Here is a 17,500-nt window from a genome sequence, read left to right as displayed (position 1 = left end):
TCCTGTCTCAGCTCACACCGTGTGTCGTGGTAATCCCAGGACACACTGTGGGTCGTAGTGGTCTCCTCACACACAATGGGTCGTGGTCCTCCCAGGGCACACCGCGGGTCGTGGTGGTCCCCTCACAACCGTAGGTCATGGTCATCCCAGAGCACAACGCAGGTCGGAACCATCCCCAGGGAACGAGAGGGGCCACGGCGCCACAATGTTAGCTCAGAAGACCGCTAAACTTGACATAAAAATTTGTGGCGACTTAAAAGTTTTAAAACCTCTGCTGATTATGCAGGCAAGGCTTCACGTGAGGATTTTTATGCAAATATGTAATTAGAATAATGGAGTTGGGGCAATTACCAGGAACCATTAGGGTCATGAACGAGCGTGTTTAACGTGAGGACAGGTGCCTCTGTGTTATTACCTGTAATTTACTCCCCATTCCTCATCGTCCAACGGTGAGTGTACAGGTCCGCGATGGAATATATGAATCACAAGAACTCTTACCTCCTGCCACCACGGGACTACTGCGCTCCCTCCCCCTACACCGTCCTGCTGCACCGTCACTCTCCGTGCACACCGCCGCTACACCTCTCTTCTTCACTACACACCTCAATTATCAGTCTCCCTCTACACCCTCTGTGGACACCCTCACCCTGCACGCTATACTCCACTTACCGTTGCTCGCCTCACACTACTTCCTTGACACAAGCTCCACCACACCTGTCATGTCATGCACTACCCTGGTCATGTCATGCACTTCCCAGAAATCTGTCATCATCCAAGAAGATTGTCCACACCCATCTCCAGCCACCAGCATGCTGACACACTTAACCAAGTATCCACACACGCTCGCCCACATACACTCAACAAAGACACTGACACCTGGTGTGAGAGACGTAAACTTACAAGTACACACGCCCACACATTGCATGAGTGCATGTATGTACACAGGTATACATACGTACATGCATACCTACTAACACACACACACACACACACACACACACACACACACACACACATACACACACACACACAAATACACACACACACATACACACACACACACATACACACACACACATACACACACACACATACACACACACACACATACACACACACATACACACACACACACACATACACACACACACACACACACACACACACACACACACACACACACACACATATATATACATATATATATATATATATATATATATATATATATATATATATATATATATATATATATATATATATATATACATATTTAAACACACAATCTAGAGAAGGTGAGAGCCCAGGTTACATGAATCATCAGGGAAATTAACCCTACACAACCACGATCAAGACTGAAGAAAATTCTGCCGGTAGTAAACATTTGTTTCGTGTCATAATGGTTGAGAGGAGGGAGTGTGAGGGAGGTGTATGGTGACTCCAGGTTATCTTCTATTGGTGTAGTTGTCCAGAGTTAACCACCATCACCTACTCTCATGATGTTTGCCTCATAGGTTGGTGTGGGCTGCTTCTGAACTTATATGTAGATTGAATTATTCAATCATCATCTGTGTATTTTTCATATTTTCTGTATATAAGAGTTAAAGAAAGCATCAGTTTTGCTGTTTATATGGGTGTTATACAGAAGATAGAGCTGCATAATTGAATAGGATCCAGAGATATATAGGTGTTATATGGAAGCTAGAGCTATATAGGAGTTATACAGGATCTACAGATATACAGATCTTATATAAATGTTATATCTGCCACGTTGATGGCAGTAGTTTCTCTAAGCACTTAACAAACAGTAGTTAGTAAAGACAATGCCTAAAACTACGTTGCACTGGAGGCTACAAGTAGATCCTGCCCAACCCAGGCCACAGCATGGCCAGGCACCTTACAAACAAACATACATTAAATATCAAAAGAAATTTTTGGCAACTTATTACACTGTTTCATACAGTAACATACCATTTGGTGGAATGCTTTTTGGACTTTATCATCCCATAATATCTCGGCACCTCGTGTTTTATTACATGAGAAACACAACGAACTTATCATTTATTGCGTTCACCTGTTTGTTTATGAACACGTGCCTGGACGAGGCTATTCCCATGATTTTTGTTTTTTTATTCAAATAGCCTTTCCAGCTGGAGCAAGGTAGCGTCAGGAAGGCAAGAATCATGGATTCATTGGACGCACCGTATATCTAACTGTCATCCACAGTTAATGATAACACGGCAACCCCCCCCCCCCCCCATCCGAATAGCACACGCTTTACCTTGACTGCTTTGTGCGTCCTGGTTCAGCCCAGTGACGGCACGTCATCCTCCCATATACCACATTCATCCAGTTTCTTCTATCCCTTGTCATGTTATGACGATCTGCGGATCCCTACCCCTGTGCCTGGTGAAACACCTAGCATGACGGTCAGACAGACATATATCGACAAAAGAGACTACATTGTGGCGTTTATGACGCAGTAGAGGGCCATTACGATGTTTGTTTCATTCATTACACCGCAAAGAAATTGAAACTTTACCTTCTCGTGCTTTTCTTTATCAGTTGTCTTATCCTTTTTGAAACTGGTTTTCTTCCGTATCAAAAACTTTTACATCGTTCTACATCTTTCCTTCCGTCTGTCTCCCTTGAACCCTATTTCATAATTGGTTTAGAACCTGGGCTCAAGGATGACTCCTGCCTGTAACTGGAACCTTCGACTTAAAAAAGATGATTAGTGTGTGGATGGGGAGGAGAAGATATATGAAAATACCAATGGAAGACTTGATTGATAGTTAGGTCACCTAACAGACAGAGAGGTGTTCATACAGGCAGTATCATGACGATCTCGTCCACCTCCCTGGTGGGTGAGGGTTGACATCCCTCACTACGGCTGGCCTTATCTACCAGCCCCAGGGACTCTGTTGTAGTCCTGAGCACCACATGTATACTATTCACTTAATTATACACTATCTCTGTCAGCCTTTTCTCAAATCCTTCCACTTATGATTCCTCTTTGCTTAGCACCTCAAATGCTCTCTGCCCTCACCCTCTCTACCCGTTCTACTTTCTTCATTTTCCGTCAGTAATATACTCAAATATCGTCCAAATCTGCAACCTCTCCTGAGATAAAGCTCTCTCCTTTTCCTTTCTGTGTGCGTCCCCTTCACACGGATAATCATGACACATTCACACCTTCCTCCGCTCCTGCAGCAGCCCCCACGCTCACACTCCGTCAGGAGATATAGTCCGCACCAGAACTACATTAGAGGTTTCACGAGCTCCGCCGAACAACGGGAGAATTAAATGGCTGTTGAACAAAAGGAATGTGGCGCACGCAATCACGTTTAATGGCACCTTGGGGGTCAAGAAATGGGTAGGAAGTGGAGATCGAGGAACAAAGAAGATAAACTATGGCTTAATTGTTACCGAGGACGACCTAGGGACTTAACTGCTGGACGATGGGATCCAGCCTCAAGGCCAGAAAGGATAAACCTCTTAAAAACCACTTTATGGTAGTGTGTTCAGGGTGGGTCAGCACCATCACAACCACACCAGTCACCATCAACGCTAGTGTAGTGCTGGGGAGGGCAGAGGCTGACCAGTCCTGGGGAAGACCGAGGCTAACTAGAGTTGGGGAAGGCTGAGGCAGTCCAGTGCTGGGGAGGGTCAAGGCTGACCAGTGCTGGAGAGGGTCGAGCCTCACCAGTGCTGGGGAGGGCAAAGGCTGACCAGTGCTGGGGAGGGCAAAGGCTGACCAGTGCTGGAGAGGACAGAGGCTGACCAGCACTGGAGAGGGCCGTCGCTGACCAGTGCCAGTAGGGCTGAATCTGCGCTGAGGAGGGCAGAGGCTGGCTAGTGCTGGGGAATCACAAGGATGACCAGTGCTGGGAAGGGCCGAGGCTGACCAGTGCTGGGAATGGTCGAGGCTAATCAAGGCTGTGGAGAGCCAAAGCCGACCAGTGCCGGGAATGGCCGAGACTGAGACTGAAGAATGCTGGGAGGGCAGAGGGAGACTAGTGCTGTGGAGGGCAGAGGCTAACCAGTGCCGTGGATGGCCAAGGCTGATTAGGGCTGAGGAGGCCCGAGGCCGACCATTGCTGGGGATTGCCAAGGCTGACCAGTGCTGGGGAGGGCCGAGGCTGACCTGTGCTGGGGAGGGTCGAGGCTGACCAATGTTGGGGAGGGCCAAGGCTGACCAGTGCCGGGTAAAGTAGCTACGTCTCTCCGTTGTATGTCAACTGACTGTTATATTTCTCTCTTGTGTCACCCCTGATGATGTGATTATTACACGAAAGTGCACTTAGGAACTTATCGTGTTTCTTTCTCCCCGTGGACTCATAGGAATATACTTGATCACGCGCAAAATTGTGATCCTCTCCAATATATATATATATATATATATATATATATATATATATATATATATATATATATATATATATATATATATATATATATATATATATATATTACGCTATATTTCAATTTTCTGAAAAGAAGTTTTTTGTGGTAAAAACAAAACCCTGAACTATTCCCTCCAATTTAAGGTATTTTTCTGAAAAAAGATATTTGCTTGAAATCTCAGTACAGGGACTATTTATCATGATTATTATAATCACAATACATTTTGTGATCATTCGCCTCATATTCAATGGGTATCTTAAAGCTCAAGGAAACCATGACATATTTTCTTGTTGATTTACAGTACAAAAGCCTCTTATTACATTGGGTTTCAGTTTTTAAACAAAAGGTTTCTTGGTTAAATAATACCCTGAACTAATACCTTCAATTTTTGGTATTTTTCTCAATAATGAATTTGCCTCAAAACCTCAGTATAAGAGCTATTTATCAGGATGAATTCGAATCTATGGTTAAAATTTTGATTAGAGGTCATTGATACCTATAATTACCTGTATAAATACATTTTGTAATCATTCGCTTCATATATAATGGGTATATTTAGACTTGGGGAAACCATAAGACATATTTTTCATGATTATCTGTAATACAGAAGCCTCTTATTACATTATATTTCAATTTTTGAACAAAAAGATTTTTGGTCCAAAAAATACCCTGAACTATTACCTGCAATTTTTTGGTATTTTTCTCAATAAATAATTTTCCTTAAAATTCTCCGTAAAAGAGCTTTTTATCATGATGAATACAAATCTGGGGTTAAAAAATTGCCTAGAGGTCATAGATACCTATAATTACCTCTTCAACTGACTATAATCAAAATACATTTTCTTAACATTTCCGCTACTTATCCTAGGACCTAGGTGATATATTTCAGAAGCGCTACACATTATAAATGCTACATTAATGAGGTGTTACATATCTCCGTTCGCTACCACACATCCTTGCTTCTGTGTAACACTTCTATCAACCATCATTAATGTTGCATATCCTAGCTGCTACATATCCTGGTTGCTACATATTCTAGCTGATACATATTTTGATTGCCGCACATTCTAGCTGCTACATATTCTAGCTGTTACATATAATTTTTGCTACACATTCTGTCTACTGCATATTACAGCTTCTAAATATTGCACTCAATCATAATGCTAGATCTTGGTTATGGGTGAGAGTTTTTTAATGGTTTATTAATCACTGAAGCAACTATCCCAGTTGATAGGGAGAGTTGACAACTTCCCTCTTGTATGCTCACCACAGGTGGTACAGTACACTCTGTGATTACTTACCATAGTAATTCTAATGTTTGCATTTCACAAAATTAGTCTTTGAACTCATCAATACATTTACTGCATGTTACGTAGTGGCTGCTTGTGTGTCCTGGATACTGTCTTCAGGGACACAGATGTAAGACTCAAGATATTAATGTCCATGTTCACTCACTTTCTGATATCAATGTAACACAAATGATGGAGAGAATGACCTTCACAGCCTACTATTTTCCACAGTTTTGATAATGCTCTTAACATTGTATAACATATGACGTCTATCATGCTGGTGAGGAGAGCGACTCTTGATGTCAGACTTATTAATGACCTTTCATTCTTTGTCGACTGCTCCTTCTCCCCATTCATCCACTACTCCCTTTCCTCCCTCATCCACTGCTCCCTCTCCTCCCTTATCCGCTACTCCCTCTCCTCCCTCATCCACTGCTCCCTCTCCTCCCTCATCCACTGCTCCCTCTCCTCCCTTATCCGCCACTCCCTCTCCTCCGTCATCCACTGCTCCCTCTCCCCCTCATCCACTGCTTCCTCTCCCTTATCCGCTACTCCCTCTCCTCCCTCATCCACTGCTTCCTCTCCCCCCTCATTCACTGCTCCCTCTCCCCCCTCATCCACTGCTTCCTCTCCTCCCTCATCCACTGCTTCCTCTCCTTCCTCATTCACTGCTCTCTCCTAATCATCCACTGCCCCCTCTCCTCCCTCATCCACTGCATCCTCTCCTTCCTCATTCACTGCTCTCTCCTCCCTCATCCACTGTCCCCTCTCCTCCCTCATCCACTACTCTCTCTCCTCCCTCATCCACCGCTTCCTCTCCTTCCTCATTCACTGCTCTCTCCTCGCTCATCCACTGTCCCTCTCCTCCTTCATTCACTTTCTTCTTCTTTTGTAGCCTCACAATCCATAGTTTGCGAGTTTTCTCTGACCATTCAACCCCCATTTTTCCTGCCTTGTATCCCTCCTCCCCATACTGCTCACAAACTCCCCTCCTTACTACTACTACCTCCCCCAACATCAACCCCCTTCCTCGGTTCTCCCATCACCTGCAAGATACCCCCCCTAACACCTCCCTACCCCAAGTGTTACATACTCCCTACCCTATTTCTCACCCCTCACTACTGTTACAATCCCTCTCCACAGACTTTCTCCCGGCATCTACTCTGCCTCCTTCCTTTCCCTTTCCACCCCAGGGCGAGTGCTGGGCGCCGTTATCTCCCCTCCTGCCAACTTCACCCCGCCTAGCTGCTATAAACATGAAAAATGCCCATATAAAAGCAGATATCTCTTGACAGGATCACATTAAACTCAGAAGTAATTTCGGATGGTAATACAATAGAGGGATGAAGGCCTTGTTCAGATTGTTGTGAGGATTTGGTCCGCTCAGCTCCTGTGGACCTGAGACGATCAACTGCTGCTTCCTGCGGCTCACACTGGTAAGAACATCACTGCTCGGCTTAAAGATAACTTCATTAGTTTCTCTCACTACTGTGGTTAAGATACCTGGCCTCCTCGTATTGTCTTTGAGAACTTAAAGAGAAAGTGTTGTTGTTGTCGTTGTTGTTGTTGTTGTTGTTGGTGGTGGTGGTGGTGATGGTGGTGTAACGCAGCTGTTGTTGGGGGTATCATTTGTAGGTGGAGGTGTTGTTGTTGTTGTTGTTACTGCTATTTCAGATGTTGTGCCGAATCTTGTCAGAGTGTTGCCACTCTCTGTTATCAGAACCAAATACCCTTTCCATCCTCACCCACTGCTACCTCTGCATCCTCACCACTGCTACCTCTCCATCCTCACCACTGCTACCTCTCCATCCTCACCCACTGCTACCTCTCCATCCTCACCCACTGCTACCTCTCCATCCTCACCACTGCTACCTCTCCATCCTCACCCACTGCTACCTCTCCATCCTCACCACTGCTACCTCTCCATCCTCACCCACTGCTACCTCCCCATCCCCCCCCTGCCCTCTCCCCCCATGTATTATTCCCCTGTATCTCCACCCCCCTTTTCCTCTCTCCCCCCACTCTACCCCCATCCTCACCCTTCCCTTTTCCTCCCCTTCCTCCCTCCCCCACTACCTTCCCCCTTAAATTATTTAATACCCCTTTTTCTTTTTCCCCATTTTTCCTTTTACCTAATTTCCCTTCAAAATTGAACTTTTTCAAAAGTTTTCCCCCAAAATTACGGCCCTTCTTTAAAATGATCTTTCCCTTTTAATTTCTTTTTACCCCCCCCGGGGGGGTTTTTTTCCCCCATTTGGGAAAATTTTTTAATAGTTTTAAAATCCTTTTTTTCAAAATTTCCCCTTTGGGTACATAAAAAGTATTCCCCCTTTTAAAGTCAAATCTATTTCCCCCCTTAAAGGAAAAAAAAAAACCCCCCGGGGATCCGCCCCCCTTTTTTTAAACCCCAAAAGGAAAAACTCGCATTCCCCCAAAGCGTTCCTGAAAAGGGTAAACCCAGAACCGGGAAAAAACCGGGTTTTGGGGTTACGGGGGGGAAAGGCCTAAAATTTTTTTGGCCCGGTTTCCTTGTGGCGATAATCGTTTTTGGTTTTTGTAGATTTCCGTTAATTTTTTCTCCCCTTTTTTAAACCCCCCTTCCCCCAAAGGGTTTTGGGTAGAAATTGTTTTTTTCGTTTTTTAAAAAAAAAAACCTCTGTGTTTTTGTTCCTAGTAAAAAAAAATTTTTTTTTGTGGGGGGTTTAATTTTTAAAATTGGGTGGTGCAAACTGTAAATTGTTGGGGGGGTTGGGGTGGTTCCTTTTAAAATAAAGTGGTGGTGGTTTTTTTTTTGGGAGTTGTGGGGGTTCCTCTTTTGGGGGGTTTTGTGGTGTTTACTGCGTAAAGGGTTGTGGGGGTTCCCCTTCTGGTAATAATTGTGGGGGTTTGTGTATCGAGTTGGGGGGTCTACTGTAGTTTTTTTTTTTTGTTTTTGGGTTTTTTTGCTGTGTGGGGTGTGGGTTTTTGTTGGGGGTGTTGTTTTTGGTTTTTGTTTGTTTTTTTGTATTGTATTTGTTGTGTTTTTCTGTATATTTTTTTGTGTGTTTGTGTTTTTTGGGTGGGGGGTTTTTTGGGGTGAAATTTGTGTTGTAGTGTTTTGGTGTTTTTGGTGTTGTGTTTTGGTTGTTGTTGTTGTTTTTTTGGGTCTGTGTTGTTGGTGTTCCCGTTACTGGGGATGTGTGGTGGGTTTTTTGATGGTGTTGGTGGTGAAAGGTGGGGAGGGGGAAAAGGGGACCAGCACGGGTTAAAATTGCCTAATTTTCAGGAAGGTCCACAAATGTTAGGATTTTCCCAGGGCCGGGGGGTTTTTGTGTGTGTTTTTGTGGTGTGTGTGTGTGGTGTGTGTGTGTGTGTGTGTGTTGTTGTTGTTGTTGTTGTCTGTCTGTCTCTCTGTCTGTGATTATTATTCGTTTGTCACGAGGAGAGAGTTTTAGACTCGTGTTGCCACGTATCTTCACCTTGTACATATTTGCTACGTCTTTTCTCATATGTATGTACACACACACACACACACACACCACACACACACACACACACACACACACACACACACACCTCAGCCTAAGCCAGGTACCTATTTATTGACCTGCTCTTAAGGAAGAGCACCTGTGATGGGTGCGGGCTGATCTCCAAGGCCAGGATTTGAGCCCGTAACAGTCCAACCCCGAGCTAAAAGATGCTGATCTATGGTTACTAACGCTATCTTCCACACCACGAGGGCAGGGCGGAACACACAGCACACCTGGACATTCAGCAGTGCAGGACGCAGCACTGCAAAAAATAACACTACAGGACACACAGCACTGCAGAACATGCAGCAACCAGAACATACAGGATTCAAGAGACACAGCACTGCAGCCCAAACAGCATGCAGGACACACACCAACTGCAGGACACACAGCGTTGCAGATCATTCAACATGCAGGACACATCACTGCAGAATACATAACATGCAGGACTCACAGTATGCAGGACACGCAACATACAGGACACACAGCACTGCAGGACACATAGCATGCACGACGAACAGCACTGCAGAACACACAACATACAGGACACACATCACTGCAGGACACACACCATGCAGGACACACAGCACTGCAGGACACACAACATGCAGGACACACAACATGCAGGACACACAACATGCAGGACACACAACATACAGGACACACAACACTGCAGGACACACAACATGCAGGACACACAACACTGCAGGACACACACACATGCAGGACACACAACATGCAGGACCACACACCACTGCAGGACACACAACATGCAGGACACACAACACTGCAGGACACACAACATGCAGGACACACAACATGCAGGACACACAAACATGCAGGACACACAGCACTGCAGGACACACACCATGCAGGACACACAGCACTGCAGGACACACAGCACTGCAGGACACACACATGCAGGACACACAACACTGCAGGACACACAACATGCAGGACACACAACACTGCAGGACACACAACATGCAGGACACACAACATGCAGGACACACAACACTGCAGGACACACAACACTGCAGGACACACAACATGCAGGACACACAACATGCAGGACACACACCATGCAGGACACACAACACTGCAGGACACACAAACATGCAGGACACACAACATGCAGGACACACAACATGCAGGACACACAACATGCAGGACACACAACATGCAGGACACACACCACTGCAGGACACACAACATGCAGGACACACAACACTGCAGGACACACAACATGCAGGACACACAACATGCAGGACACACACCATGCAGGACACACAACACTGCAGGACACACAACATGCAGGACACACAACATGCAGGACACACAACATGCAGGACACACAACATGCAGGACACACAACATGCAGGACACACACCACTGCAGGACACACAACATGCAGGACACACAACACTGCAGGACACACAACATGCAGGACACACAACATGCAGGACACACAACATGCAGGACACACAGCACTGCAGGACACACACCATGCAGGACACACAGCACTGCAGGACACACACCATGCAGGACACACAGCACTGCAGGACACACAACATGCAGGACACACAACACTGCAGGACACACATCACTGCAGGACACACACCATGCAGGACACACAGCACTGCAGGACACACACCATGCAGGACACACAACACTGCAGGACACACAACATGCAGGACACACAACATGCAGGACACACACCACTGCAGGACACACAACATGCAGGACACACAACACTGCAGGACACACAACATGCAGGACACACAACATGCAGGACACACAACATGCAGGACACACAGCACTGCAGGACACACACCATGCAGGACACACAGCACTGCAGGACACACAACATGCAGGACACACAACACTGCAGGACACACATCACTGCAGGACACACACCATGCAGGACACACAGCACTGCAGGACACACACCATGCAGGACACACAACATGCAGGACACACAACACTGCAGGACACACAGCACTGCAGGACACACACCATGCAGGACACACAGCACTGCAGAACACACAACATAAAGGACACACATCACTGCAGGACACACAACACTGCAGAACACACAACATAAAGGACACACATCACTGCAGGACACACAACACTGCAGAACACACAACATAAAGGACACACATCACTGCAGGACACACAACACTGCAGAACACACAACATAAAGGACACACAACACTGCAGGACACACAACACTGCAGAACACACAACATGCAGGACACACAGCACTGCAGGACACACACCATGCAGGACACACAGCACTGCAGGACACACAACATGCAGGACACACAACATGCAGGACACACAACATGCAGGACACACAACATGCAGGACACACAGCACTGCAGGACTCACAACATGCAGGACACACAGCACTGCAGGAAGGAGTGCGGTATAAAAGTAACGATCGTGTGGTAATAGTGTGTGTATAAGACGCGGCGGCTGCTTCCTGTGTTATGGTAATGTTCCCTGTACCAGCTAGGCTAATGCTGCTCTGTTCTGTATACCTACTGAACCAATGTTCTTTTGTTCCGCGTAGCTGCTCGGCTAATGCTGTTGTATTTCCTGTATCTGTTGGGCTATTATTGTTCTGCTTCACACCTGCTGTATTAATGCTGCTGTTTACCAGATTCCTGCTGAGCTGTTCCGCGTACCGTTTACACATACTATCACCGAAATACTTGGTCTACGTACATCTAGATAATACTTTTTTCAGTAAAGATTTAAAATAGGCTAGTACTGCTCTGTTTCACGAATCTGTTGAACTAATGCCGCTACGTTCCGTTTACGTATTGAGCTAATGCTCTTGTGTTTCCTGTGCCTGCAGGGCTAATGCTGTTCTGTTCTTATACAATTTAGGCTAATGCCTTTCGGTTCCGCGTACCGCTTAACCAATTCTGTTGTATTCCCAGCGCCTGCTGGATGGATGCTGCATTGTTCCGTGCACCTATTGTGTTAAAACTTCTTTGGAACCTATTGTGCTAATGCTCCTATGCACTGTGTATCTACTGGACTAATGCTGTTCTGTTCTCTTCCGGCCTAGCTAACACTGCTCTTTTCCGTATATTTGCTGTCTTAATGGTGCAGTGTACTGCATACCTACTGGGCTAATGCAATACCGTTTCATGTAACTAGTGACTTAAGCTACTCTGTTGAGCGTACCTGTTGGGCTAATGCTGCTACGTTCCGTGTACTTGCTGGGTTAAGCCTGTGTTGGTCCATATACCTATTGTGTTAATGTTACTGCATACCGTCTACCTACGATAACGCTACAGTGTTCCTTGATCGGTTGATGCAATAGTTCCCTGAATCTGCTGGACTAATGCTTTTCAGTTTAAGAAACAAAGTAATCACTTCACAGATACATAGACATACCTTCAAACAGATTTTCACATGCAGTTTGGACCTCCGTTGTGTAGCGGTCAGCTTTCCCGACCGTGTTGCATTCACAGGCCGCCAAGGGTCGAACAGTCTCGAATCCTCGTCATGGCAGTCAACCCAGCTGTTCATCCATCTATTCCCAGGGAGGTATTCAGAGGAAGTGCGATAACTTCTCATCATCCACTGGTAGGTCTTTCTGGTCTTTAGCTAAGGGCATCTCTAACAACTGCTGTCGCTCTACCTTTCCTTCACTTTGCTGTTCTGACGGTACTATAGCTGTCTCTCCCGTCGACAAAGCAGATCTCTTTGGTTCCCGGTTCTCCTCTAAGTCCACCTTGGATGACCCTAACATTCCTTCACACCCTGATGCTTCTCTTCCTAATCCTATGCCCCTTCCCGTAATTCATTTTTGGACTGTCCGAAAAGAGCTTCTTTCTCTGGACACAGGCAAAGCTTATGGTCCTGATGGCATCCATCCCCGTGTACTGAAAGAGTGCGCCTCTGAACTTGCATCTGTGCGTGCTCGCCTCTTTCGTTTCTGTTTGAAAACCAAAACTTTTCCATCTTGTAAACATGCATTGATACATCCCATCCCTAAGAAGGGTGACCGTTCTGACCTCTCTAACTATCGTCCTATTGCTTTGACATCTACCATTTCCAAGGTCTTTGAATCCCTCTACAGCTCTTATATCCTTAAGGCACCTCGAAAATCACAGTCCTCATTTTGATTACCAGCATGGCTTCCGTAAGGTGAGATTAGCTGGTGATATTCTGGTCATCATCCCTGAAAGAATTTGGGGAGTCACGTGTAGTTTCTCCTTAGCATATCTAAGGCTTTTGACAGGGTGTGGCATAAGGGTCTTATCTCTAAGCTCCCCTCTTTTGGCTTCTGTAACTCACTTTGCTCCTTCATATCTAGCTTCCTCTCTGGCTGATCTATCTCCGTGGTTGTTGATGGATCAGCCTACCCTCTTTTTTTCCATCAGCAGCGGTGTCCCTCAAGGTTCTGTCCTGTCCGCTACACTTTTTCTCCTTTTCTTCAACGATTTCCTCTCCTTCACATATTATCTCATTGCTCCCTCTTCCCTCTTTCGATCTGCATCTCGTCTTGACACAGCTTCCTCAGTAAAGTCAGACTTAGAATATCTCAGTGGGGTACACAAAATCTGTTAAGTTTAATGCCTCCAAGACCTAGTTTCTACCCATCTCTTTATCGAAAACTCCTCACAGCTCTCGTTTCTCTTTTGACGGTTCTGTAATTCCACCTCTTGACTCAATGAAAATACTTGGCATTACTGTAACATCCACTCTTTCTTGGAAACCCCACATCACAAGATTAGCTAAGTCTGCCTCTAAGAGACTGGGTGTCCTGTTTAGATGTTGAAGCTTCTCTTCTTAACAGTTGCTCCGTTTACACAAGGGTTTGATTCGTCCTTGTGTGAAGTACTGCTCTCACATTTGGGGTGGTTCTAGCTCTGCATGCCTACTTGACAAAGTCGAAAGCAGTCCGCCTTGTAAACTGTCCCAGGCTAACTTACAAACTTGACCGCCCTGCGCTGCAATGTTGGTTCACTTTCCCTCTTCTATAGATATTAGTTGTTGCTCCTGAGAGCTGGCTGCTTGCGTGCTCCCAATACTAACTAGACCACGTAACACTCGGCAAGCTGTTGCGTTACATGATCATTATGTGGCCATCGGCAACTCAAGCGTGGGCCGTTTTGTTACCTGCTTCTTTCCCTACACGTCGAAGCTTTGGAACTCTCTACTTTCTCATGTCCTTAGCAATAACTATAACCTGGCACATTTCAAAAGACAGGTTTTTCACTTTCTCAAAAATTCGGAGATACTTTCCCTTGTCTTTTCTTTTTTCTTTCCATTATTCTCTTCATATTTCAGCTAAGGCCCGGCCTTGATGTGGAATTTGTCCGTGTAAGGAGAGACTGAGTGCAGAATGGAAAAAGGTGAGAGCAAAAGACGTAAGGGGAGTGGGGAAGGAACGGGATGTATTTAGGGAAGTAGTGATGGCTTGCACAAAAGATATTTGTGGCATAAGAAGTGTGGGAGGTGGGCAGATTAGAAAGAGTAGTGAGTGGTGGGATGAAGAAGTAAGATTATTAGTGAAAGAGAAGAGAGAGGCATTTGGACGATTTTTGCAGGGAAATAGTGCAAATGACTGGGAGATGTATAAACGAAAGAGGCAGGAGGTCAAGAGAAATGTGCAAGAGGTGAAAAAGAGGACAAATGAGAGTTGGGGTGAGAGAGTATCATTAAATTTTGGGAAGAATAAAAAGAAGTTTTGGGAGGAAGCAAATAAAGTGCGTAAGACACGAGAACAAATGGGAACATCGGTGAAGGGGGCTAATGGGGAGGTAATAAAAAGTAGTGGTGATGTGAGAAGATGGAGTGAGTATTTTGAAGGCTTGTTGGATGTGTTAGATGATAGAGTGGCAGATATAGGGTGTTTTGGTCGAGGTAGTGTGCAAAGTGAGAGGGTCAGGGAGAATGATTTGGTAAACAGAGATGAGTGAAAGCTTTGCGGAAGATGAAAGCCAGAAGAGCGGCGGGTTTGGATGGCATTGCAGTGGAATATATTAAGAAAGGGAGTGACTGTGTTGTTACCTGGTTGATGCGAATATTCAATGTGTATATGCCTCATGGTGAAGTGCCTGAAGATTGGCGGAATGCATGCATAGTTCCATTGTACAAAGGCAAAGGGGATAAAGGTGAGTGTTCAAATTACAGAGGGATAAGTTTGTTGAGTTTTCCTGGGATATTATATGGGAGGGTATTGACTGAGAGGGTGAAGGCATGTACAGAACATCAGATTGGGGAAGAGCAGTGTGGTTTCAGAGGTGGTAGAGGATGTGTGGATCAGGTTTTTGCTTTGAAGAATGTATGTGAGAAATACTTAGAGAAACAAATGGATTTGTATGTAGCATTTATGGATCTGGAGAAGGCATATGAGAGAGTTGACAGAAATGCTCTATGGAAGGTATTAAGAGTATATGGGGTGGGAGGCAAGTCGCTAGAAGCAGTGAAAAGCATTTATCGAGGATGTAAGGCATGTGTAAGAGTAGGAAGAGAGGAAAGTAATTGGTTCTCAGTGAATGTCGGTTTGCGGCAGGAGTGCGTGATGTCTCCATGGTTGTTTAATTTGTTTATGGATGGGGTTGTTAAGGAGGTGAAGGCAAGAGTTTTGGAGAGAGGGGCAAGTATGCAGTCTGTTGTGGATGAGAGGGCTTGAGAAGTGAGTCAGTTGTTGTTCGCTGATGATACAGCGCTGATGGCTGATTCAAGTGAGAAACTGCCTAAGCTGGTGACTGAGCCTGGTAAAGTGTGTGAAAGAAGAAAGCTGAGAGTAAATGTGAATAAGAGCAAGGTTATTAGGTACAGTAGGGTTGAGGGACAAGTCAACTGGGAGGTAAGTTTGAATGGAGAAAAACTGGAGGAAGTGAAGTGTTTTAGATATCTGGGAGTGGATTTGGCAGCGGAGGGAACCATGGAAGCGGAAGTGAGTCACAGGGTGGGGGAGGGGGCGAAGGTTCTGGAAGCGTTGAAGAATGTGTGGAAGGCGAGAACGTTATCTCGGAAAGCAAAAATGGGTATGTTTGAAGGAATAGTGGTTCCAACAATGTTATATGGTTGCGAGGCGTGGGCTATAGATAGGGTTGTGCGGAGGAGGGTGGATGTGTTGGAAATGAGATGTTTGAGGACAATATGTGGTGTGAGGTGGTTTGATCGAGTAAGTAATGGAAGGGTAAGAAAGATGTGTGGTGATATGAAAAAAAAAAAAGTGTGGTTGAGAGAGCAGATGAGGGTGTTTTGAAATGGTTTGGTTACATGGAGAGAATGAGTGAGGAAAGATTGACCAAGAGGATGTATGTGTCAGAGGTGGAGGGAACGAGAAGTGGGAGACCAAATTAGTGGTGGAAGGATGGAGTGAAAAAGATTTTGAGCGATCGGGGCCTGAACATGCAGGGGGGGGGGGGGGGGGTGAATGGCGTGCAAGGAATACAGTGAATTTGAACGATGTGGTTTACCGGGGTCGACGTGCTGTCAATGGATTGAACTAGGGCATGTGAAGCGTCTGGGGTAAGCCATTTAAAGTTTTGTGGGGCCTGGATGTGGAAAGGGAGCTGTGATTTCGGTGCATTATACACGACAGCTACAGACTGAGTGTAAACGAATGTGGCCCTTGTTGTTTTTTCCTAGCGCTACCTCGAGCGAGTGCGGGGGGAGGGGGCTATTTCATATGTGGCGGGGTGGCGAAGGAAATGAATAAAGGCAGCAATTATGAATTATGTACGTGTGTATATATGTACATGTCTGTGTCTATATATATATATATATATATATATATATATATATATATATATATATATATATATATATATATACGTTGAAATGTATAGGTCTACATATGTGCGTGTGTGGACGTGTATATACATGTGTATGTGGGTAGTTGGGCTATTCTTTCGTCTGTTTCCTTGCGCTACCACGATAACGCAGTATGCAGTCCACAACTGACTTCATACTTGCCCCTCTCTACAAAACTCTTGCATTCACCTGCCTAACAACCCCATCCATAAACAATTAAAACGCCAATACACTCACATATACATATCAGCATACACACATATACATACCCATACACAAGCATATACATAAAGACATGCACATATTCATACTTGCTTGCCTTCATCTATTCTCAGCGCCATCTCGTCCCACAAGAAACAGCATCGCTACCCCCTGCTTCAGGGAAATAGCGCCAGGAAAACAGACAAAAAAGGCCACATTCGTTCACACTCAGTCTCTAGCTGTCATGTGTAATGCACCGAAACCACAGCTCCTTATCCACATCCGTGCCTCACAGAC

The sequence above is a fragment of the Panulirus ornatus genome, chromosome 10 (genome assembly GCF_036320965.1).
Source record: "Panulirus ornatus isolate Po-2019 chromosome 10, ASM3632096v1, whole genome shotgun sequence".
NCBI classification, from domain to species: Eukaryota; Metazoa; Arthropoda; class Malacostraca; order Decapoda; family Palinuridae; genus Panulirus; species Panulirus ornatus.
The sequence above is the reverse complement of the archived record's forward strand: the minus strand, read 5'-3'. Positions refer to the sequence as shown.